Source organism: Amblyomma mixtum, chromosome 4, assembly GCF_055824585.1.
Source record: "Amblyomma mixtum isolate Tamu chromosome 4, ASM5582458v1, whole genome shotgun sequence".
Lineage (NCBI taxonomy): Eukaryota > Metazoa > Arthropoda > Arachnida > Ixodida > Ixodidae > Amblyomma > Amblyomma mixtum.
The window spans coordinates 108,873,459-108,899,116 of record NC_143015.1 but is presented as its reverse complement, the minus strand read 5'-3'; the positions used below and the strand labels follow the sequence as shown (position 1 = coordinate 108,899,116).

The 25,658-nt window shown below is 49.2% G+C and overlaps 1 protein-coding gene and 1 long non-coding RNA gene across 3 annotated transcripts in view; both read left to right on the top strand.

Annotated features, from left to right (window-relative positions):
• Nucleotides 1-25,658, top strand: part of LOC149347796 (uncharacterized) — a 167,148-nt gene that overhangs the window by 87,398 nt on the left and 54,092 nt on the right. The gene's annotated exons all lie outside the window — the stretch shown is intronic.
• LOC149347798 (uncharacterized) lies at nt 833-10,041 on the top strand. Its single transcript, XR_016292673.1, has 4 exons — nt 833-1,059; nt 6,126-6,221; nt 7,229-7,281; nt 9,963-10,041. It is a non-coding gene; the product is annotated as an uncharacterized LOC149347798 (long non-coding RNA).

Genomic DNA, 25,658 nt, shown 5'->3' with positions numbered 1-25,658 from the left:
GGACGAAGCCACCTATGCTCAATAAAGGAGCACAGCGCTCTCCTCTGTGCAAAGGCTGGGGAAGTAAAGTTAGAGGAAAGAGAGAACTAGCGTGAATAATTTGGAATTCTACTCCTTATGAGGTGAACCATTTGAAGGCGAAGAGCACAAGCAGCAGGGTGTCGGAGAACGGAGGGGTCAACCCGTTGTTGTGCCTGAACCCTCATCCCGCTGGCCTGTCAGGGAACCAGAGCCGTGCGCCCGCCGTCGCGCAAAGCAAGCCCGGACTCGCCGCCTTGGCACGGCTTGCAATGAGTCATCCTGGCTCGTCGAGGAACGCCCGGTGCAGAGGAACGCAACGGTCACTGGCGGCTATAACAGAGCCGCGCCGAGACGCAGCAGCAGACGGGCAGCAGACGCGCCATCGTGCCAGAGACACGCTCTCCGCAGGACCTCATCCTAGCCCGTTGTGCTCTCGGCCCTTGTATATGTGATGTAAAAAGCCTTGTAAATACTGTACATAAACGTCCGTTCACTCACCGTCGCATCGACCGTTCTTCGCTCAGCTTTGCTCAACAGAGGCAGCGGGCTGAGACGCTCCATGTCACAACAGTGGTGGCAGCTGTGGGATGACCAAGTTACAACACCCTGCAGCCCACAGCGTTTTGTGATCTATTTAAACATAGCGTGGTGTCCCTCCTCTCGCGCAAAGGGCGAATGACAGGAGCTATATCCGCGCCACACAGTAAAGGATTTGTACCGCTGCTTTACAGTGACGAAATACGCGCATAAGCATCGAATCGGCGTTGACAAAATTGCTTCCCCTCCCTCTTTGGTGACTGGGGTCTTTTTTTCTCTCTCTCTGGTATCCTGCAGGAGATGCCTAGCCGCTCCACCGGCCCGCTGTACCAGTTCTTGTTCGACCACCTTGAAAACGGCACATTCGGGGAGCGGCTCCGGTGGCGGGCAGCGGGCGTCTTCCAGCTACCATGGAGGCACGGACAACCTCCAGGGAGAAGAGTGTGCCATGTTCGTGGTGCGGCTTTCCCTCCGTGCGCGTCCAGTGCTGTGTGTAGAAAGGTAGGAAAACAATTATGACTGTGACACTAATGATCACTGTAAAAAATACATATTTAGGGGGTATTTTGGCTCTCTAAAGTGCTGCAAGGCGAAAGCGTTTCCTGGCGCACTGTTTTTATTTACTTGTTTATTTTTCATATTTCTTTTTTCTTTTTTTTATTTCCGCACCTTTTCCCATTTTATTGTTTTTTATTATTTTCATATCATATCTCTTTTTAATTTTTTTTGTTATTTTAATTTTTTATTTTTATTTTGGTTATATTTTCTTATTCCTTTTATTTATTTATGAAACCCATGCATTCACTAGATGCACCTTTATTCATGCTCAAACCTTCAGTCTTCGTGGCCGTTATCACTTTGGATGAAATTCAATCAGCCATTTCTGCCCTGCAGAGCCAGAAATCTCCTGGGCCAGATGGTATTATTAGCGAATTCTATAAAACATTTCGTCTTGCCTAGTGCCTGTTTTGATGGAAGTTTTCCAAGCATCTTATGATGTGGGTGTCCTGCCTCCCACTTTCTATTCTGGGCACACAATATTCCGAAAAGCAAAGATACTAATCGGTTGAAAACTGTTGAGGGATATCGTCCAATTTCCCTCTGCAATGTTGATTACAAAATTTTAGCCAAGGTTCTTTCCAGTCGTCTGCAGATCGTCATTATGGACGATAAGTTCACATTAGGTCTGTGGTATTAGAGGCCGCAGTATTCAAACACATATCCGTATTGCACGTTCAGTATTAGAGACAGTATCAGATGAGACAGGCCAAGTAGCTCTGATTCAAATTGACTTGGCGAAGGCGTTTGATAAAGTTCGGCACGATTTCTTGTTCGCGGTCTTGGAGTATGCAAATATTGGTGACGTCTTGCTCAAAGGCATAAGGCTGTGCTATAAGAACTCCTATACAAGGGTAATTGTTAATCAGGAGCTAACGAAACCAATATCACTAATATCATCTGTTCGTCAAGGATGTCCACTGTCTCCATTGTTGTGTGCCCTATATCTGGAACCCCTCTGCCTCAGTATAATTAACAGCGGAGCTATCCGCGATTTCGCTCTGGCTCAATGTGAAGTTAAAGTTTTAGCCTACGCTGATGATGTCGCCCCATTTTGTTCTGACAAAAAGAGTGTACTTGAGGCTTTACACTTGACTAAACAGTTATGCGATGTATCAGGCGCGGCTCTTAATTTAGAGAAATCCAAAGGCTTTTGGTTGGATCATTGGGGAACTAGGCCAAGCCTGTTCGGTGGCATATGCTGGGACTGTAGCCCTCTTGAGTACCTAGGCGTTCCGCTGCACCAAGTTCGCAACAGTACAGCCTTCTGGGGTTCACAAATTGTAACTCTACAGCGGCAAACATAGGCTTGGATGGGTCGGCAACTCTCAGTTTTTGCGAGGGCACAGGTCTGTAAGATATTTTTGTTTCCAAAACTCGCGTATGTCCTTCAAGTCCGGCATTGTGCGAGGAGGAAGGTGCAAGCAATACACAGAATATTTGCAACACTCGTGTGGCGCTCTCAACGGGAGCCCATGAGGCGTGACAACTTGTTCCTTCCCTTAGAGGGTGGTGGAGTAGGCCTTGTTCACCTGTTCGTGCATCAACTTCTTTCACGTTTTTTTCTTTTTCAAATCGGCAAACTACCCGTTCCTGGTAGCTGTGCTCATTAGGCGGCTTAGTTTTTATTTTCCTTACTTATTCGCTCCGACTGTGCAGGCTCGTGAGGGGACTTTATCGGGATTCCTTAACGAGGTTGCTGACACTTTCAATTTCCTCACTGTGCGCTTCTCTTTAGATTACCTCTATAGCCTCTCGAGACAACAGATGACCCAGGCTCTCACTGAGTCTTTGTTCCCTGCACCATTCTATCGGCAGCCTTTTCTGGGGTCTTCGGACATCAGTGTTCTAAAGCGTGTTAGGCGGATGTGCATTCAGGCAGCCGATAAAACATTCTTTTTCAAACTACACACAGCGACGCTGCCTGAGACAATTGATCATTGCTTCATCCTGTGCCGTGATGCCATGTTCTTTTGGGACATACTACAACGAACTCTTAAGAAGGACATTAAAATTACACCATACACTATTAGATTTCTGCCTGTTGGCAAAAACTCTGTTGTGGCTTTATGATCTGTTTGTGTTGATGGGACTATTCAGTCTTTGGAAAAGCCGTATGATGGACAGACATGCCGAGCCACCATGATCGTCCAAATCTGTGTTTCGTGAACAGTGTGCTTTGGTGAGGAGTGTATTTGCTGCACGCGAAGAACCTCCAAGCTGGCTGCCGTGCCTAGATGCATGTCTGTGCCTCCCTGAATTTTGATGTTTTCATGGGGATGCAGTGTTGAGTTAGGGCTATGGCGGGCTCCTATTAAGCAGCCCGGTAACTTGAGACGCGAACCAGTTTGATTGAAGTTTTCCCCCTTTTACGGAAGTTCTTCCATGCAATATAGAAAAAAAAGTCTTCGTGGCAGTGTGGTAGCGTCTCCGCTTCAAATGCCGAAGGCCGTGGTTTGATTCCCACTCTCGGCGCAGTTCGTTTTTTTTTAAGTAGTGACGCTTAAACGCGGACAAATCTGCCGACACGGCTTCCGGCGCGTCTGCCGACGCGTCTGCTATTGATTGATTGATTGATTGATTGGTTGATTGATTGATTGCAGACGCGTCGTAGCATCTAACCCCGACGCGTCTGCTAACGACAGTATGAGGCATTAAAAGATTTCGCCTTAATACTGAGTAGCTAGCGTTTCATCTCTTGGAAGACTGAAAAGCTTATTAAGGGGAAGGAGATTTTTGTGCCACCTCCCGTAGACGCGCGATGCACATTTATGACCGTCGCTTCCGCTGCGGTCTGACAGCAACGCGTTACGCGGCTTCACTTTCGAAACACAACGCGTCAGCAGTTGCTGCCGCATTTCCCGCGGCAAACTCCGACAGCGCTTCTAAGATAGACTTCTTTGAGAGCGCGCATGGGAGTGATGCTGTCACGTGGTGTGTTTTTCTATTTCGCAGGCGGTTTCTTACAGGACGCAAAAAAAAGCAACGCAAAGCAAACCTTGCTGTACACATTCCAGCTGTTTGTTTTTCAAGGTTGTCTACAACTTTCATACTGACACTTTGTTCCTGAAGCCAGTAGTTAAAACTTTAGCTAATCACACCTAATAATGAGATATGCGCACTGAAAAACAAAATAATGTGGACATCTAACAGCGACTACTAACAGCACTCGTTTGGATGTATCCGCGTAGAATGCTCTTTGTTTTTAAACTTCATTTATTTTTAGTTGCAACACCCTGTATGTAAGGCTTTGCTTCCACCCGCAGAGAGGCTTGTCCAAGCAGTTTTTTTATTTCAGCAGATTCGGATGCAAATGAAACTCCTGAGGGAGTAATCGTAAAATAAAGAAGGCCAAGCAAGTAATCACTGAACAAACGATTGAGGACTCGTACCTTGCCGAACTGCAACCTTATTTTCACATCAGTGTGAGGTGTAATGAGGGCCATGCAATGACAGTGTTGTAAATAGCGCATGTCTTCTGTTATACCTAATGGTGAGCTACAAATCTCTGATTGCAACCAGGTGGCCATCTGTAGTCATTAAAATTATTCGTGCCTACAGATGGCTACCTGGTTGCAATTATTCGTGGCCGCCGCGGTGGCTCAGTGGTTATAGTGCTCGGCTGCTGACCCGAAAGACGCGGGTTCGAACCCGGCTGCGGCGGCTGAATTTCTTTGGAGGAGAAATTCTAGAGGCCCGTGTACTGTGCGATGTCAGTGCACGTTAAAGAACCCCAGGTGGTCGAAATTTCCGGAGCCCTCCACTACTGTGTCTCTCATAGCCTTAGTCGCTTTGGGACGTTAAACCCCATAAACCAAACCAAACCAAAATTATTCGTATTTAGTTACTAACTTTACGGTGTCCGCCAGCACCGGCATTACACTCCAAAACACGGATAAGGATATTTGGGAGTAAAAAGGGAATAAGCTGTCCCCTACTGCGCAGCCTATTAATGGGCAAGGTATTCTGCGCAAGTTGTGGAGTAGACTTGATCACAAACTATAAGGAATGTCTTCCCTCGGTAATACAGGCATATTCCCAGTGCAAAGGATAGTGGTGTGATGTAGTTAGAACATGGGAGGTGGTCTTTAAATGCGGCGTCGGAAGTCTTGAGGTTACGAAATAGAGGAGAATGAAACCTCGGTTAAATCACCTTCAGGTTAGCATATACAGGAGATTGAAACCTCGGTTAAATCACCTTCAGGTTAGCAAGCAGACAAGATTGAAACCTCGGTTAAATCACCTTCAGGTTAGCAAACAGGAGGTTGAAGCCTCGGTTAAATCACCTTCAGGTTAGCAAATACAGGAGATTGAAACCTCGGTTCAATCACCTTCAGGTTAGCAAATACACGAGATTGAAACCTCAGTTAAATCACATTCAGGTTAGCAAATACAGAAGACTGAAACCTCGGTTAAATCGCCTTCAGGTTAGCAAATACAGGTGATTGAAACCTCGTTTAAATCACCCACAGGTTAGCAAATAGAGGAGATTGAAACCTGTTTAAATCGTCTGGAGGTTCGCAGATAGAAGCGATTGAAACCTCGGTTAAATCTTGTTAAGGTATAGAATTTCGTGCATTTTGGGGAGGGAATTTTATTTTCGTTCCCAACCTAACCTATCCTAACCTAACCTAGCCCAAACCAACCCAATGTGTTGCGTAAAAAAATGGTTGGCGAACAGAAGGGGCTATATATGGTCGTTTGATTATACAGACAGGCACCTACTTCAGGACCTGGGCTGCATACCCTTCTCCTAAAAAGGAGCGCGCTAGAGTGCGGTTTAATATTTTTACTCCTATTTAGATTAGGTTAACTATGCCACACAAAAGCTCTACTAAAATTTTTTTTTAATAATTGATGGGCTTTCCTGAAACGCCTTGTATATAGGAGCACAAGTTTGTCGTCGACATGCAATTGGCGGCATCAGTAAAGTAACCAATCAGTAAAGTTGGTTCGACCTATACTGTTGCGCATTCTTGTCTAATAACCGTGTGTATTCGCCTTCGCAGAGAAGCTGTCGGCGCATTTGACGTGGAAGCACTGACCGAAGGCGCTCTGTGGAAGCCGCGACGAGGCTTTTCCAACTCCTCAGCGAGAGTAACAGCGTAGGTATATGCACTCGGTCTCTTCAGTAATATTCTGAGCATCGCGGAGCATCCACGCAACCCCATAGTCCGTCATTTCCGCACGGCCGCTCCACGCATGCGCCCCTCTTCTTCTCCAGTTCCATTGGCCGAAAAGCGCAGCTCCTACGGCGCATGTGCAGTTCGTGTTAGTGTCAGGCGCATGCGACAGATGGCGGCACCTGTCAACACACATCACTTTGCAGGTGTAGCTGGTACCTCATTGAAGCAGATCCGTCTCCCGCGTATTTGCCTTCAGTCAGTAGCGGACAAATTTTCGCTATTCCCTAGAGGGCGCCACTTCTTGCCAAGAAGGCTGATTAGGAACAAAAGCAACTCTCTATAATGAGGGAAGCTCAGCACCATTGCAGGCGCATCTAAATCAGCCTTCACCGGGTGCTGTTTTCCAGGCTGCATTGCATTTGTTTACTGAGTGGTGCCTTGTTACAGCAAGCACCGAGGTTTGTAGGTATTGTCGTGATGAATACGGCAGAGGCTCTAAGATAGCAGCTGTACAGAGCAGGCGTGAGCTGCTGAGGAACTTAGCAGCTCATGGCGTGGCGCGTGGCTGACTACCAATGTAGTAGTTGGCGTAAACCGGCCGAATCCGCTTGAACGACTGGACTAATGACATACCGAATTCAACTTGTCTTCTGTATACAAGGGGAGACTAAAACGAGGGAATGATATTCGGCAGTTGTAAATACGAGCCGCGCACGACGGTACACGTTGTTTGGCATTCAAACAAAATAGACCTGATTCTGCGTCAATATGAGTGCCAAATAAATAAATAAAAGGTAAACTAAAGGCGTTGGAAAAGGCGAACTGCTGTAAAGAGTGAACTCCGATAATGATTGTTTTAATTTAACGTCGGAATAGTAAAGGAGTGAGCTTCGATAATTGGTTTAATGTAGCGCCAGAATAGTAAAGTAGGGATTGGCTTGTATCTGTCATGATTGTTACTGAGAGCCATCTCTCGTCAACCTCAGCTGACTGCTCCTGTCTTCTGCCTGGTTCATCCATCCAATCCTCCTCTCAACAGGTTCGTGAAAGGGTCCGTAGCCCGAAATCCTTGCTTTTGGCATCCCACGGTGTCCGGAAGAATATGAACTTTTCTTCTTTAACATGAACTCAGAGCACGCGTGCTTTTTGAATTTAGCCGTTGTGAAAATGCGGCCGCCGCGTCAGATTGTCCCGCGACCTCAAACTTCGCAGGTCATGGCCAAAAGACAATTCACCCTAGCAGCCATGGCTTCTTCCGTCGCAAAGCAACCGTTATAACGATTTCTTGAGCCAATAGGTGTGCACTGCCGACGACTTGTCATCATCGGTGTCGCCGTTCAGATTGTGGGCAGAGCGTTGTGCCGCAGCCTTAGTGTTATTCTTATGTACACATTAGCGCCGTGATGGCAAAGAGGGCTGCACAGGCACGTCATACGTAACGTCACGCTAAAATAGTCTGCTTTGTTCAAGCATGACAGAGAAAGCTACGGTAGGAATTTCAGGGCGTCGTCTGTATCTGCTGTCTTATTTGAAACACTTTAAAAAACCGCGTTATTACACTGCGATGCCTTTTACCCTATTCTAACCGTAAACCGTAAAATACCATCCTCACCCTATTCTAACGTGCATCATATACTCATGCTCGCTAAAACGGAAAAGCAATTTACTGTTTGCTTTTAGCATAGTCTGAACTGCTTACCCCGGTCCGCCAGTGCGCAGGCGCAGATTGGTTGCAACGCAGCAGGCGTGCGCACAGCTGGCCAGCCCGTGGCACCATCTGCCGCCTTCAAGGCGGTCTGCGCATGCGCACTGACGGCCCACGCTACGCATTGAGCGGTAGATGAACGTATATATACGTAGCAGGGCATAAATTTTTATTCTAACCATGCAAACGCAAATAGGCTTAACCGCCACCTTGTGACGGCACTGACGCTGAGCGTTTCAAAGCGTACTTGCGGTTTTGTGGCGAACGCTACATTACTATAGCTGGGGCGCATTTCGTCGGGAGCCTCTGAATGACCATAAAACGGCCTTGAGATACGTCTTGGCTAGTGTTGCAATGCATATATACTTAACCATGTGTCACTTAGTGGACCATCTTTGACCTTCAACTTTGACCCTGACCTTTGAACTTCGACATTGAATTTTTACTTTGTAAAATGTCGACAGACGTAGTAAGAAAGCCACGTGGTGATCACGTGGTCAAGTGATTGAGTTCACAGTTGTGACATCAGGTATGGCGTATATACAACCAGAGCTGTGCGCTTGACTTAGACTATGGAGGAAGGAGGGCACGCTGAGGAGCGTACGTGCAGTGAACTGCATCTTCGAACACTGTGGCAAGCCACTTCTGACCATCCGACAGACCGCTTCCTTACGTAGCTTTCGCTACGTGGAACTCGGTTCGGCAGAGTTGAACCGCTGCTTAACTTTTAGTATCCGATTGTAATCCGAATGCAATTTCGAGACTGTTCTCATGGGAAAAAAGGCATCATAATCAGCCAATTACGGTACGTGATTAGTGCCTCTGTCACTGAATACTGAGATATTCCCTTTCCTGGAACAAAAAACCGTTTGAAAAACCGTTTGAAACAGGCATTGATGATGAGTGCTCAGTATATACCGAGCAATGATTCACATCGGTACGGTCTGTGCAGGTGCATTGTATGTACAGCAGGATGGACATTACGTGCGACAAGATTGTAATGCAAAATAGGACGTCGGCATCGAAGATGAGCCCAGTTTTTAATTAAATTTTTTTTCTTTATTGGCAATGACGTTCGAGATATGTAATGTGAAAAAAAAAACATATTTGAAAGCTCATTGAGTTCTTTCTCGCATCGCACATTTATATAATGGTGTGACCTGAATTTGTACTGTCATACCATGATATAAATGTGCGTTGCGAGAAAGAGCTCAATGAGCTTTCAAATACGTATTTTTCACATTACATATCTCGAACGTCATTGCCAATAAAAAATGGCATAATTTAAAATTAATTATTTTAATTTAATTAAATTAAAATTGATTTCATCCCCGCCCCGGCGGCCGAATTTCGATGGAGGCGAAATTCTAGAGGCCCGTGTGCTGTGCGATGCCAGTGCCCGTTAAAAGAACCCCAGGTGGTGTAAATTTCCGGAGCCATTCACTACGGCGTCTCTCATAGCCTCAGTCACTTTGGGATGTTAAACCCCAATAAACCAAACCAAACCGAATTTACATTGCAACAAAGATATATATATAATGATGCGACTTGAATTTATAATGCAACAAATAGACACACCGTTTACGTATTTTGCGACGCAAAAGCAGTTAATGTGATATCAGGCACGGTGCTATGCGCACGGACGTTTTATAAATATGCAACGCGGAAGGCTAGCTCATCAAGCTTTGAAATGCATAATTTTGATGTTCGACATTTCGAACCCCATTGGCCTCTAAGGAAAATGAAAAAAACTGTGCTCTCCTTCGCGGTATAATCTTACCGTTCAAAATAAAACAATAATTATTAGTTAATTTGCAACTTAATCATTTAATCATAGGGCTGTTTCACCCCCTGTGTCCGCCTTGTTGCTGTACAATCCAGCTGCACAGACCGCACCGAAGTATCGCTCGTAGTGTTTAAAACAAGAATTTGGAAAAGTTGAAAGAAAAGCACTCTGTATATTATATGAGCTTGTGTACGATGTAGCCTGCAAATTTCTTTTCACACGTTTGCAGAGTCGGCGCTTTCCTCTGGACGTGGTGCCCTCGGTTCCGGGAATCCTGCCTGGCGTTGCCGTCCGCTGAAATGCGAAGGTGAGTTTGCAGCTACTTTTGCATTGCACCATTGTAGGTTTTGTAGGTTGCTGCACTGTGCCAGCAGCCACTTATCTTACAGCTGGTCATGCTTTCACGTATATTACACATTCAGTGTTGTGTACATCATAGCATTTGTCCGTGCACTCTAAACAGGAATACGCCTGTATGGGAGTAAAACGGGAGTAAGCTGTCCTTCCATACGCGCAAATATCTAATGGGAACACCGCACTACTTTTTTTAAAGGATACTTGAAAGAAATTTATTAATGTCCAGCATACTTAATGTTTCCAGTGACGTTTCGAAAAATTTCGTTAACAAATAAGTTCTGGGAAAGTGAGTGGTTTCAGCCAATTTAGGACTTTCAGCAACCTCCATGGTGGCGGCTGCCGATCTCAAGGTCGCGGGTTCGATCCGACGCTGTATGGTGTCAGTACACGTTGAAGAGCCTCAGATGATCGAAATCAATATGGAGCTCTCCATTACAGCGCTCCTCGCCCATGTGTCGCTTCGGTACTGCATATACCAAAGCCGTTCATGAACAACATCTGTCTTGCATGTCTTTGCCACTTCATTTGCATTTGTGCAATAGCTTCTGTTTGTGAAGTTAAATACCATTAAACCAAGTCATTGACGCACGTACAAATGCTTCAGGGTTCGTGTTTCAATGCAGAACAGCGACCTTAGGCCTCACTCGCTATCAGTTAACTCACTTTTAATTCACACTACGGAATTAGCCTGGATAATAGTAACGACCAGCTTGTCTTAGTAAGCGTGAACTCTATTAGCACCGTTCATGCAGTGTAATCGGGCTGTATACACTGTATACATGTAGGTCATGAGCAGTATGAGAAAGTTTCAGCATTCATTTTATTCATTCCCACATAATATGCGTGGCAAGCAGACCTTCTCTGTTGAACTAGTTTGCATCATCGCCTATATTATCTAGACATTTACCAGATTTACTGAAGAGGAACCCAGAAATCAATTATTGTGCATAAAATTTCTTGCTTCTCATTTTTCTCAAGAACTGTACACAGCACACATGACCGCGTTATGTGATCTTGGTGATAAAACTGGTTAGGGTGTCCAAAGAGCTGCACCTTTTCTCAACACCCAACTTATAAATTGCTTATATGGAGGCCCTATAGATGTACAGATGTGGTCAAAAATTCCCGGGTCACATGGTCTGCTTTGAACAGCCAGGTCTTTAACACCGCTGTGAATCTAACAAGGTTGTGAAAGGTCAGAATGATGGTTCTCCTACTCCGTATAGATATATTCATCTGCGTGTACGACGTAAATGCCCAGCCATGTGGCTCAAAAGCAGACCATGTGGCCTGGAAACTTCTGACCAACCATGCACACAAGGTGGAGTACAGGTGCTTCTACGGGCAATTTGTGGGAATGCGTGTCTTTTACTGCAGCAATGTTCTTTTTAGTGTTTTGCATTCTAATAATCCTCATTTCGCCCTCGACGACAACGCCATGTCCAGGAAAATCTTCAGCAGCCAAGAAGCACGTACCACAGCGACAGCCGGTGTACAGTGTGCGGAAGAGTGCGAGCAAGTTACTTCCGCCAGCAGTCCTCCTATCTCGACGCTCCCCACAAGCCCGATGAAGGCGCACGAGTGCCTCACATTCTCATTTAAAAGCTGCCTTTTGCAACGTGCAATCGCAGGGGTGTCTACAAAAATGTGGTGTTGAACATACTGCCGATCAAGCATGTCATAATAAAGGGCGTGCTAAATGATGTGTCATACTGAATCTTGGTTTTGACATTACGACGGCCGGGAGCCAGTCATCCAAAAGGAGCCGTGGTAATCTATTTTTACTTAGAACAGTAACTATATGTGTGGAAGGCTCATGATAGCCTGAAATTGCCCATTTTCCTGCACAGCAGCCGTCTTCACTAATGGCACTTCGAACAAGAAATAAGGAAGATACTGCGATGCCGGGCCGGCAGCACACACAGCGCCAGCGCCAGATAATTTTTCTCCAGTATCCTTCACACCAAACTACATTTCCGAAAGCCATCGTTCGTTCCATTGTACGCGCTTTTGCCACCACGGATGCTAGATAGTTAAAATCTGTTTCATACATAGCTGTCAACGCAGCCAAGGCTACGGCGCCTGTTCGCGCTGCTCGTCCGCATCGTAATGTAGTGCGTCGAAAGTGAAGAGAGTAATAAACTCAAAATTAAAGTAAATGTTGGTTGATATTGCAGTATAATGATAATGGTGTTTTATTTCGCAAAAAGATTGCTTTTTCTTTAATGTTCTTCAAAACAGAGTGCCTTAGTTTTCTGGGTTTTTTTCGGCTCCTCCTGTATCAGGTTTTCGCAGCTAGGCCGGCCGGCGATGTCGTCTGCTTTCGTCTTTCGGTTTCCGAGTATGCGAAAATGGCACCGCTGTCTCCTACTCGCTTGTTTTCTTCGCCCACTGCGGCTTTACAAACATCTCCTGCTCGCATATTCTCCAAGCTGAAGTCTCCGAAAATTTCGAAAGACTGCAAGCAGGTGATTGTCAACGTTTACTGTAGCGTAAGGAAGCGCTTCCCGGAGAAGACTGCGCGTGAAGTTCTCGAAACTGTGGGCGAGGTGAGCGGGGTGAGCCCTCGGACAGTTGCGAGGTGCAAGAAAGAAGGTCTCTCTGGTGGAATAAGATCACCTTGTGTGCCGCATGCTAAAAAGTCGCTCATTGCCCGAGAAAAGCACTTCGCAATCATGTCCGTCGCCAATAGATTACACTGTCTTTTCCCTTCGAAGCAAGTAAATAGCGCTGTGTTTTTCAAGTTAGGCATTAGAGTTTGACAGTTTCGACTTTCTACCTAATGATTATTTTAATAAAAATAAAAAAGAAATAAAAAAGAAACAGCCAAGCCGGGAGTCGAACCTTGACATCCTGTAAAATGAACACACAGGCGCGCGCTTCGTACCACTCAGCCACGATGCGAGGCGGACGGATACATTTTGCTTGTTTTTTGCAGCGGACTACTTTCGTACCTTTGGCAGCGTTGACAGCTATGTATGAAACGGAGTATAGGGCACAAACAAGCCTGCGGTCTAGTCAACGAGGCAGCGGTTTGGAATGTGCTCTTGAGCATCGCTGAAACTTCATACCGCCTAGCTTTGCTCGTGTGCATGCTGTGCAGTCTCAATTGTTTAGTCTCACAGTCTTTTTCGCAGGCAGTGGAAGAGTGGGTTTGGACAAGTTGGATTTGGGGGAGTATGGTGAAAGCTTGAAAGCCTTGAGCACTTGAACCCCTAGGGACACCTACGGTGCATAAACGTATGTACGCTGACATCGCACAGCACACTGGCGCCTTTTGAATTTTATTTCCAACGAAATACAGTGGCTGCGGCAGAGATTAAACCAGCGACCTTAGGATCAGCAGCAGATGTAGTTACAACTTTTAACCACAGAAGGGGGGATCCACCCAGTTGTTTAGATACCATGATGCCACAAAACTGTGGGCACGCCTGAAGAATGCTAATTTGAGATAATGGCCACTCGGCCAAGATGTCCTCCACTTTAATGAAACCGCTCTCCCAGAGTATGTCGTAGGAAACCTTCCCTAGGCGGCATGCAAGGTATAAAACTGTTCTACCCTGTATACAGAGCTTCTATTTTAATTTTACATAAGAATAAACAGTTAAGATTTCTCATGCGCAGCCTGCCCCTGCTTCAGCGATGTCCAAAGAACCTCAGGCGGTTGATGTTTCTGCAGCCCTTCACTACAGCATCCCCCACAGCTTGAGTCTCTTTGGGACGTTAAACCCCACAAACCAACCAACGAAATCCCAGCTGCCGGATGTGTCACCCGGTGAGCTCTACACCATGGATCCACTGTGGCGCGCGTACAAGTTCGACTGCACTAAGTGCTCCTGTTTGGCTCCAAATGGTAAGATTACCCTATCAAAGCCGTTCTTCGCGTGTAATAAAAGAGGTATTTTACAAGAGGGGGACACAGGCGTATAGCAGAATAGTGGGCACCAGTGAGCGTGCACAGAATTAACTCAAGAGGAGTGTTTGCCAAGCGTATGCACACTGATGCCAGATATTAAGGCGGAAGCCTTTAATGCCTCATCGTTGTAAGCAGCAGTTGTCGACAGAAAATGTCACGCTTTTCAATTGGTCGAAATGCTCGTGACGTCACAGTGCGCGAATTTCAAATGGGCCAATTGTACTTTGACTAGTAACCATGCAACCAATCAAAGGGATCGTATAGTGATGCTCCAACTAAGTTGGACTGAGTTTAGTTAATTGCAGGGCCGCCTCCCAGTCCTCTCTGGTGGGGTTGGGGTTGGGGGGGATAGATGGGTTGGATTGACACGCCCAAACCATGTGGAAGGTGTCAGCCACCTCCCCACAGAACTGGCACGTGCCATCAAAGGATGTATTGAAATGTTTAAGCACCGCCGGGCACAGTACAGTGTTAGTGAGAATTTTGATGAGGAGGCGCTCGTCAGCGCGATCCAGACCCTTACAAGGGGCCGGGTAGCGCCGGTGCTCCTCCTTGTAGTAATCGGTGATTTGTTTGAATGTAATGGCCAGATTGTCTGATTGGGAGTACCCTTCCAAGGACAGGGAGATAGCCCGGGGAGAGAGTGCGCGGGCGGCCTGATCGGCCTGTTCGTTTCCCTGGAGGCCCTGGTGACCGGGGGCCCAAATCAGGTTGCGTGGAGTTGGATCTTCAGATCGACAGCTATATTCCAGTATGCGCCAGGCAAGCGGGGGAGCCCAGCCCAACTCGTAGTTCCGACAGGCCCCTCGCGAGTCGGTGATGTGTTTTTGACTTGGGATTCGTGAGAGCCAGAGCAATGGCAATCTCCTCCGCGTGTGTGGTGCTGTAGGCTTTGAAAGTGAGCCCGTTAACTGTGTTTGTGTTGTGTACGACTGCGGCCGTGTACCACCCCTCGTGGTGTGGGCCGGCAACGTCTACGTAATACACATGTTCTTGGTTACCATAGTATCGCGCCAACGCTTCCGCGCGCGCCTGGCGACGACCGCTATGGTCTTCTCTGGACATGTTGCGGGGGAGGGGTCGGACCCGGAGGGCGCGTCTCCAGGGTTCTGGCACTCTCTCCCTTTCCTCAATGTGGCAGTCGTGTTTGATGTGTAGCCGGTCCAAGAGGCGGCGACCGGACGTGGTCTGTGCAAGACGCGTGTATTGGTTGACTAAGTGGGCTTCTCGAAGCTCCCGGAATGTGTTCACCACGCCCAAGGCCAGAAGTCTCTGGTTGGACGTGGTGACCGGGAGATCGAGAGCCCGCTTGATGACTTTCCGCAGGATGACCTCCAGTTGGTCATCATCGTGTTTGCGCAGGTGCAAGTAGGGAGTTGAGTAGAGGATTCTACTCGTTACGTAAGCATCGGCAAGTCGCAGTGCATCCTTGCTTCGTAATCCGCCCCGCTTGTTGAAGACCCGGCGGACCATTCGGCCCACCTGGTCTCCCACCGTGCGAAGTTTGGCTAGGGTGGTGACGACTCTGCGTTGGTGGTGTATGAAGAGGCCAAGGACGCGGATCTCCTTGTCCTCCCGGATCGGTCCCGAGGGGAGACTGATGCGAAGCGGTGTTGTGTCCCGAGGGGAGGGACGTATGTGCACAAATTCTGATTTAGCTGGGGCGCACTGGAGTCCGCAGTAGGCAGCGTAGTCGTCGACTAGGGTCGCCGCTGCTTGCACGCAGGACTCCACGTGGCCCAGGTTACCTTGCGTGGCCCAGATTGTAATGTCATCCGCATAGAGAGCGTGATGTATCCCGGCCAGAGAAGAGAATTTGGAGGGAAGATGAAGCATTGCTAAATTGAAGAGGAGGGGAGACAGGACCGCGCCTTGAGGTGTTCCCCTCGAGCCGATAGTGTATGGCCCGTGTTCCGCATCTTGTATGCGTATGTAGGCTTGACGGTCTGTAAGAAATTGTTTTATGTAGTTGAATGTTTTGTGGCCACAGTTGGTGTTACTGAGGTGGTCCAGGATTACTTCGTGTTTGACGTTGTCGAATGCGCCTTTAAGATCCAAGGCCAGGACGACCTTGTCGTTGTGGGGACATTCGACAGGATCTAACATGTCGTGGTGAAGTTGCAGACGTATCCTGTGCTGACTTGTGAGGCCGAAAACCGAACATGGTGTCCGCGAAAGTGTGCTGTGTTTCGAGAAAATCGGAGTCTGTCGCGCACCATCGTCTCCATCAGCTTGCCGACACAAGACGTGAGGGAGATGGGGCGAAGGTTCTCCACATCAATAGGTTTTCCGGCCTTCGGAATAAAGGTCACGAGAGCCGATTTCCAATCGAGAGGGAGAGGAGTCTCTCTGTCCCAAATGCTATTGATGTATTTGAGGAGCACGGCGTAGGCTGCGTCGGGAAGGTTGGCCAAGAGCTTGACCGTAACCTTGTCGCGCCCGGGTGCAGTGCTCCGCTTCATTTTGCTTAAGGCTGCCCGGAGGTCGTGGAGTTGGAAAGGCTTGTCTAGCTCCGTGTTCTCTTCGCCTGCATACGAGAACGCCGCCTGCCGGGGGTCCTTAGTGGTGCACAGGTATCGATCCCTGAGCGTGTGCGCTAGCTGTTTTGTCGTTCCTGTAAAGTTGTGCAAGGCCCTATGTAATTGGCGTTGGGTTTCCGTGCGTGTTTGTGTTGGATCGATGAGAGCGCGGAACAGGCGCCACGTGTTGCGGCCAGACATCTGGCGAGCAGCCGCGTTGCACCGGTCCACCCAGTTAGTGTCGGCTAGCTGAGTAGCATATTCCGCTGCCTGTTGTGTGAGTTCGAGGATGCGGTTCTTTAGGCGTCTGTTATGTTTCTGTTTCTTCCATCGCGTCGTGAGGCTGCGACGGGCCTCCCAAAGGTGGATAAGGTGGTTGTCCACGTCTGTTTGTGTTTCTGTGAGCTTATCGTGTTGTGTGAGTGTAGACGTGAGCGATCTGGACCAGGCGCCGTATACCGACTGGAGGGGGTCTACGATAGGTAGAGAGGTGCGGAAAGTCGTCCAGTCAGGGATACGAGCTTCTTTTAGTGGGCGTTTCAGGGGACGCATGTAAATGGTTGTGTTGGTTATACAGTGATCACTACCTAGAGTGTCCTCTGTATTCAGCCAGTCGGCATGGCGTATGTTGCGTGTAAATGTGAGGTCCGGGCAAGTATCTCGTTTAATGGAATTGCCGACACGTGTTGGGTATGCGGGGTCAGTGTGCAGGGTGAGTCCAAGTATGGAAAGAAGTTCTGCAAGCTTCCTCCCACGCCTGTCCTCCCGGGGGTATCCCCATAGCCTGCTCGGGGCGTTGAATCACCGATGATTAGGAGGGGATCCCTACCCGCCACCTGCATAGCTTGAGTGAAAATTTCATTGAACGTGACGTTCTTAAGTTTCGGTGGGCAGTAAATATTTAGAATGTGTACAGGTGGGTAAGACCGCGTTAGGGGCAGCACTGAAACCATCGTGTATGGGAAAGACGGTGTTGTGGGAAGTGTGACCTCCTGCGCAGTGTATCGCTTGTGAACAAGTATACATGTCTGCGGGTTGTGTTGAAATGTAGTGTAGTTTGTGAGTTTGGTAGCGGCGCCGGGTTCCTGAAGGGCAACCACGGCGACGAGGAACTCAAGGTTCTCAAGAAAGAGGCGGAGATGAGTCCGCTTCTTGTGGTTCTTGAGACCCCGGCAGTTCCACTGCGTTAGTGTAAGCGGCTGAGTTGTTCTTGCTCGCGACTTAGGGTTGGGGGCCATGGTCGGAGGCGGAGGGTGGGGTCACGTTGTTAAGACTCCCCAGTCCGCTAGTGCCCGGCGCAGACGTGCAGGAGTCTTCCGAAAAGTCAAAGTCATCGGGAATAGCTCTATTGAATTTTGAGGGGCGGTTAGCGTCCCTGATGGGTCCTACGCGTTTGAAGACGCGCGGATTGTCTTTTATCCATTTTTGGATAATGTGCGTTACGGCTTGTGTCACCTGTGCGATGACACTCTCCACCTCACGCACGATGGTACAATGGATAATTTTGGGGAGGTCAGCCAATTGTGTTTCAATTGCGGTCACCCGGGTCTCCATGGCCGCGGCGCGAAGAAACACCTTCGCCATGGCAGATGCAAGACCATCAGACCAACCACAGTTGGCAGCCAAGATTCGGCGTGCTCGTGCGAGAAAGCGTCACCAACGGCTTAACAAAGCTGTAGATGAAGCAGAAGGAGACGCTAACTGGCTTCATCATGAAACAGAACACCGCTGTCAGCCCATGGCCGCTCCGAAACACAAGAGGCAAGCTTCCGACACAGCCGTGACCAGTCCCGCCATCGCAGGTGCGGGAACAGCTTTTTGCCGAACTGTTTGCGTTAAGCAATACCTTATCCGATGCAATTGTTTTTTCTGAGTAAACAGAGTACACACGCATCCATACAAAAAAAAGAAAAGCAGGTGTTTTACTTTTTGAGAGCATTTCTTCAGTGCTGGCAGCATTAGGCGACAAGAACGCACACTCTACTTTTTCCTTGTAAAGAGACCAAAACAAGAGATCACAAAGCAACAACAAAACACAAAATCTGTCAAACAGAACAAAGAATACCAATCCCAGAAGAGCTTCATATCACGAAAGCCGTCATGAAAGGGATAGAATAGCTGTGCATGCTTTAGTATTGACTGCTATAGCCTTATGTACTGCACAGTGCCACTATGAGTGCTGTCATAAGTATCCAATTAACAGTCACCACAAAGTACTGATACCAAACAGTGATTTAGGCAACCCTGACACTTCAACTGTGCTCCTCTTGGCCAGTGTGACTCAGTGGCTGAGGTAAACCCACCGCGGTGGCTGTGTGTGAGCGTGTTCGACTGCTCAGCAGGACGACGCAGGTTCAGTCCCTGCCACGGTGGCCGCGCTTCGATTGAGGCGGAATAAAAAAGACGCCGTGTGCTGTACGCTGTCAGTGGTCGTTGCTTTTAAGGAAAGCCAATGCCTCTCTGTCATGAACTTCTGGACCACAAGACTCGAGACACACAGGCCATCCTGGGCCTCGACGTCGCTAAAGCTTTCTACAACGTTCAACACACTGCTATCTTGTCCAACCTCCAGAATCTGCCGGTGGGCGAAACTCTGTACAACTATATCCGTGCTTTCCTTACGGATCGCACTGCCACGCTCGTTGCCGGTCCACACTCCCTCGAGGATATCTGCCTGGGCAACAAGAGCACGCCGCAGGGCTCCGTCCTCTCTCCGCTGCTTTTCAACATCACTATGATAGGCCTTCCGTCTCGACTCGCCCGCCACGAGGGCCTTCATCATAGCATTTACGCGGATGACGTCACCCTCTGGATGACTGGCGGCAGTGACGGACACATTGAAGAGACTCTCCAGGCTGCGATCAACACAGTTGAAGACTACTTATCGGACAAAGGACTTAAGTGCTCAGCAGCAAAATCTGAGCTCTTCTTTGTGCGTTATCCCGGCACCCGGAAACCCCCCACATCTCCAAATATCCGCCTCACTGTTAACAACCGTCCCGTGCGTACGGTCGACACCATCCGAATTCTTCGCCTCCACCTCCAAGCCAACAGAGCCAACACCAACACAATACAACGCTTGCATCGATACACACAGCAGACAGCCCGTCTCATACGGCGCGTTTCCAACAAGCGGGCAGGCATGAAGGAGGCGAATCTCCTTCATCTCTTTCAAGCATTTGTAGTAAGTCGTATTGCTTACACTGCTCCATATTTACGTCTCACGCTCACGGAGAAGCATCGCCTGGATTGCCTTATCCGCAGCGGCGTCAAAACAGCCCTTGGTCTTCCTCTCTCTACTCCCAACGACAAGCTCCTCGCCCTTGGTGTCCTTGGTTGACGAGCTGATTGAGGCGGCCCTCCTGGCCCAGCGCCAACGCCTCTCCCTAACTTCCGCAGGCCGCTCTATCCTCGAACGACTTCGCATCGCTCCCTTCCGTCCGCCATCCTCGGTGGTCAATCTCCCACCTGCCATCAGGGCCAACATCAAGACTCACACTCTCCCCCGCAACATGCATCCAACTCATCATCAAGATCGCAGAGAAGCTCGGGCCGCGCTACTCCAGCAGCGATATGCTGGCCGACTTGACGTGCTTTACACAGACGCGGCAGACCATCCTACTCGGACTGCTGCAACAGCGGTTGCCACAGATGAGAACATGACTCTTCATGCCTCCTGCTCCGTACGCACTTCACATATCACTACAGCGGAGGAAGTAGCTATTGCTCTCGCGCTCTCCACTTCTAAAGCTAGAGTAGTCATAAGTGACTCACAGCGCGTCATTCTTAATTTTACTCACGGCCATATTTCAGTCGAAGCTTTTCGCGTACTCGTATCAAATCCTCCTAATCACCTGACCCTACTGATATGGGCTCCAGCCCACATGGGTCTGAAGGGTAATGAGGGAGCACATGAGCTAGCTCGAGGGCTCACTTTCCGAGCAGCTTATCACCCCGCCCCCAACATGCCCGCCTTAGTCAGGAAGGACACCATAATCACTTCACGCGATCTGCTTTCTCGCCAACTCTATCCAGGTCCGCACCAAGAACTTACAAAGACAGAGCCAACTCCAGACGCCAACTCCAGACGGACACTTTCCCCAATCCCAAAAGATGCCATAATATATTTCCTGAACGGTATATGCCGATGTGTAAACACTGCAATATCCCAGCATACCTCCTTCATATGGTCTGGACTTGTCCACGACAACACATGCCAACACCCACACAACATACCTGAGAGGCTCGCCTACGCAGCTCTACCCTAGACGACCAACGAACGCTCATCGCTCTCGCTCTAGAGGCTGCCAGATTCCTAGGAATGTTGGCCGACCCCTAGATCTGGGCCTTCGGCCCCTTGACTGTTTTAATAAATGTTTACCAACCAACCTCTCTGTCATATCTTGGTGTACACCCGAAAGGAATGCACACCACAGTACATGTTTCTAAAGCAACCTTCTAAGACAGCGCCGTATTCACTATATGCGCGTTTCCTCCTCCGCCTCCGTACAAACTTTGTATATCCAAGACAATACGTGTCGGAAAAGCCAGGAAGCTATACCCTAAGTGTAACCGTAAGTATAACCTTACGCTAAACCACGAGCATCGCCACAGCTTTTCGCGTCGAGATATCCATGTTTAACCTTAGCTAAGCCACAGCCTATTTTTTTGTGTCTCACTCCCTCGTTTATCCCTTTCGTTACGGCGCGGTTCTACTACTACTACTACTCACATGTCTACCGAGATGCGACAGTTACTGCGCCGTTTCCTTTCCTCAAAAAAACAGCAATAAAAATAGCACAGGTCTCATGACTAATGACGAAGATATCGACGCCAGGGGGAACACGAGACCATTGAGCGGAGAGAAGAGAGCGCGTGCATGAGCGTAAGTGGCTCTGGAGACGTGGCCTTGCGCCGAACACGACGTGTCTCCGGGGTCAGTGCAACCAAGGGCGTCCGCAGAACTTTTTACGCCGGGGCACCCGATGTCTGGGGATGGGGACGGTGGTAGGTTAGCACCAAAAATGAACTAAATACTATCCATAATTCCAAGAGGGGGGGGGGGCTACAACCGCCCCCCTTGCCCCCCTTCCGGACGCCCATGAGTGCAACAGAAGCATTGTCGGTGTTCATGCCCCAGACAGGTCTTCATGAGAAGGCTCTGTAGGGGACTCCTTGAAGTTATCGTCTGCGCTCTGGAGGCCTTCTGCCATTTTCCTGGAACAATCGCGAGCGACAAATGGTTTCTACAGCGCGGGCTCTCCAGGCGATCGACACTTCAGAGCGTAAGGTGAGGCCTGTGTTCCGCTTATAACAACGCTATGGCGTCTCCGAGGACAGCGAGGGTAGGCAGGTAATTTTTAACCAGGGAAGATTTCTCACGGGAACTCTGGCAGGAATTTTCGGTCGGTAATGAGGCTTCTCGGCATCTTCGCAGCGGTCGTAGCGTTCTACTTCGTTCGACCATCGAAACGTTCTCGGCTCTGCCATCACAAATTCCAAGTTTTCCCTGTCGGTTTTAAGCATGAAATGCTTTTAGCTCCCGTTGTCGGCATTGTGGTGACGTCACGCCGAGACAGAGAGCCATCATCAGGGCACTGAATTCCACTCATCCGGGCTCTGAAACGAGAACATCCGGGCACCGTACGAGACTTAACGAGATTCAACGAGACTCTCTAAGCCCTCCTACGGGACCGGCATACAAGCGCCGGTTGCTCTCCAAACGAGTCACAAAAAATAACTGCTGCCAGTGTCTTCTCAATGTTTATCAAGATATCAGTCGAGCTGTGCATTTGATAATGCACGGAATTATAATTTCCGATTTCTAATAAGGCGTGAAAAAAGCACATACATGCCACAATACACTTCGTTGTCATACGTGATCTGTTAGGGGCTTTGAGAGAAGGCCGCTTAGAGAAAGAGGGCGAGAAGGGCTTTCTGCGGAAAACTTTCGCTCCCTCCCCAAGGATGGCGCTGCGGTCCCACACTCACGCATGTAAAAGACCCACCGCTTGGCCTTCAAACCCTTTCCCCCTCTGGCAGGCAGATGTATACACGCTCGCGGAGTATTCTAACGCGTTGCATATACATTCTTGTCAGGCCTGCGTCTCGTCGTGTCCGCGTACGCTTCTGCATCGTCCTGGATTTCAATGCCGCCACCGTCACAGCTGCTTAAGGAGAGCAATGGAGCCTTTGTTAGGCCCGTAAACATTTCATGCTTACTCTATTCTCGGTTACGGGAGAGGCGCAATTTTTTGTCGATGGTCTATCTACATTCGAGGTTTTTCCAATGAATGAGCCTTTGCGTGCGTGAGCCTGTTCCCGATTTCAAGCCGATATCTAACTACATACGAACCTAACTGCCGGCTTCTTCCAAGCACTTTACTTTCTAAACCTAACGTTCCTAGCGGGGCGTCCTGGAAGACTAGCTCCGGACACACCCTCTACTTCGCACAAGGCCTTCGAGACACAGTGGTGACTTACTGGCTGCGATAAACCCACCGCGGTGGCTGTGTTTGTGAGTTCGAATGCTGAACAGGACGACGCAGTTTCAGCCCCTACAACAGCGGCCGCGTTTCGATTGAGGCGCAATACAAAGACGCCGTATGCTGTTCTCTGTCAGTGGTCGTTCTCCGGTGGGCCAAATTCATTGCATTTATTGACCCGAAATTAATCCGCAACCATCCCATACTTTCCTGGTTCTATTCACTAGCTCAATTCCATTGTCACACGGATTAGTGCAGGCCTCTACCTTGAACGCGTCTCTCTTTGTGAACCGCTTGCTTTCCTTTTAATTCTGTAGAGATTTCATTATTTCGCTTGCTACTTCAGCACGCGTTGTAGACAGGCCCGCGTTTCTGTATTTATTTCACTTAGGATTCGACTGGAAAACACTTCGACCGCATTTCGATGAAGGCGAAATGGACGCCCGTGTGCTGTGCGTTTTTAGCGCATAACAGCCCCGGGTTGTCTAATCCGAAACCCTCCAATGCCAGTGCAGTGTGCCTCAAAGGGCGTGTGTTGCGTTGCTTCGGGACGTTAATACCGACACTGCAATTTTGTAGAGCGCACCTCTTTGGCGCCCGTTTCCGTTTTTCGAGGCGTTGCTGTTGTCTGTTGTAACCAGCAGTGGGCACCTTAGTCGCGCTTTAAGCTGCGAAACCAATGATGCGGGATCTTGGAAAGCAGTCGGAAGAATTGGTAAATTGCTTTTTGAGGAAAGGAAATGGCGCACTATCTCAAACACCTGGGTGGACACCTGAAGCAGACGCATAACTGCCCTCTTGGGGGAGAGAGAAACAACTTTATTGCCATAGATTGGCGGGATTTAGGGCAGGTGGGCTTGGTGTGGCCCCCAGGTGGGGGCGACTTCCTGGGCCCACGAAATGAGTGCCAGTTGGATGCTCTTGTCTGGCCTTTTGGGGAGTTCGTTCCATCCGTCTTCGGAGGGAGCTGGCAGTAAGGTTCGAGGGGGCGGATTTCCCGCGCAACCCCAGAGGATGTGAGCCTGGGTGGCGATTTCTCCCTGGTAACAATGTTGGCAGACGGGGTCGTATTCCCCGCCTGTGATGAGTGAAAGTCTAGAATGGCTAAGAATAGAGTGTGTCTGCAACCTGCGGAGCAAGGTGGCTTGCGCTCGATTCAAGTCGGGATGTGGAGGCGGCAACTGGCGTCTCATCTCTCTGTAGAGGTTGGTAATTTCGGCAAAGGTCTGGGGAGCCTCGGCAAGAGCGTCTGGGTCCGTGGGGCCGGCCGCCCGGTTGGTTAGTCCTCGGGCTAGTCGGTCGACCCCTTCGTTTCCAGAGTTTCCCGCGTGGGCGGGTACCCAGACCAGGTTGATCTTATGGCCGGGAGTGCAGCCGCGAAGGATGCGTGCAGCGGGGTGGCAGATAAAACCTGCCGAGTAATTTTGTATTGCTCTCTTGGAGTCGCTGAGGACTGCAGTACGTGGGTCAGCGATGGCCAGCGCGATGGCGGTTTCTTCTGCCGCTGTCGGAGAGTGAGCTACCACTGTGGTGGCGGTGACGAGAGTAGACTGTGGCGTGGTTGCACAAGCCACGTATGAGTTTGCACTTTGCCGTGCAGCATGTACGTATATTGCGAGTTCGTCGTCAAGGTATGTGGCATCTAGTGCTTGGGCTTTCAGCTGACGGCGCGTATCACGGCGGCCAGGTAGCATGTTTTTGGGGATTGGTTTTATAACTAGGCGGCTATAGACCCCTATCGGAATGGGCGTCGTGGGGTGGACGTCGCCTATGGGGTTGATGTTGAGACGGTCAAGTATGAGCCGCCCGTGTTTAGTGCGCGAGAGGCGGTGGATTTGGGCGGTCTTGTGTGCCTCGATGAGTTCTGTGAGCGTGTTGTAGATGCCGAGTTGGAGGAGGTGCTGTGTGCTGGCGTACTGAGGTAGCCCCAGTGCCGCTTTGTACGCTGAACGTATAATGCTGTTCACAGCTTCCTCGTCCTTCCGGCGGAGGTGATAGTAGGGGTAGGAGTAGACTATCCTGCTAATGAGGAAAGCTTGCGTGAGCCGACAGAGGTCATCCTCCTTCATACCTCTGCGGCGGGTGCTGATGCGGCGGATAAGGCCGTTGATCTGATTGGCTGTGGTGCGGAGGCGCTGAATGGCCTCCGAGTTTTGCGTGTTGTTCTGTATTAACATACCCAGAACGCGGATAGTGCGGACCGGAGGTATGGGATGTGTGTCGACTTGAAGCACAATAGGTTCTTGCGGGTCAGCGACGGGCAGGCGAGCTCGTCTGTCCCTGATGACTAGTAATTCGGACTTCGTGGAGGAGCATGTGAGCCCGTTCGCCTGTACAAAGGAGTATACTTCATCGATTGCTGTTTGGAGGGAGTTTTGGATTTCCCGTCAGAGCCAGAGTTGGTCCACAGGGTAATGTCGTCGGCATATATTGAGTGTTTAATGTGAGGTATCTTTTCCAGGAGCGGAGGGAGGCCTCTCATTGTAGTGTTGAAAAGGAACGGAGATAGGACTGCTCCTTGTGGTGTTCCTCGGGTGCCTAGTGTGATCTTCTCGCTGTGGAGGTCTGCAATGTGAAGTTCTGCTGTGCGGTTATGAAGAAAGTCGGCGATGTAGTTGTAAGTGCGAGTGCCTACATTCATTTGTGAG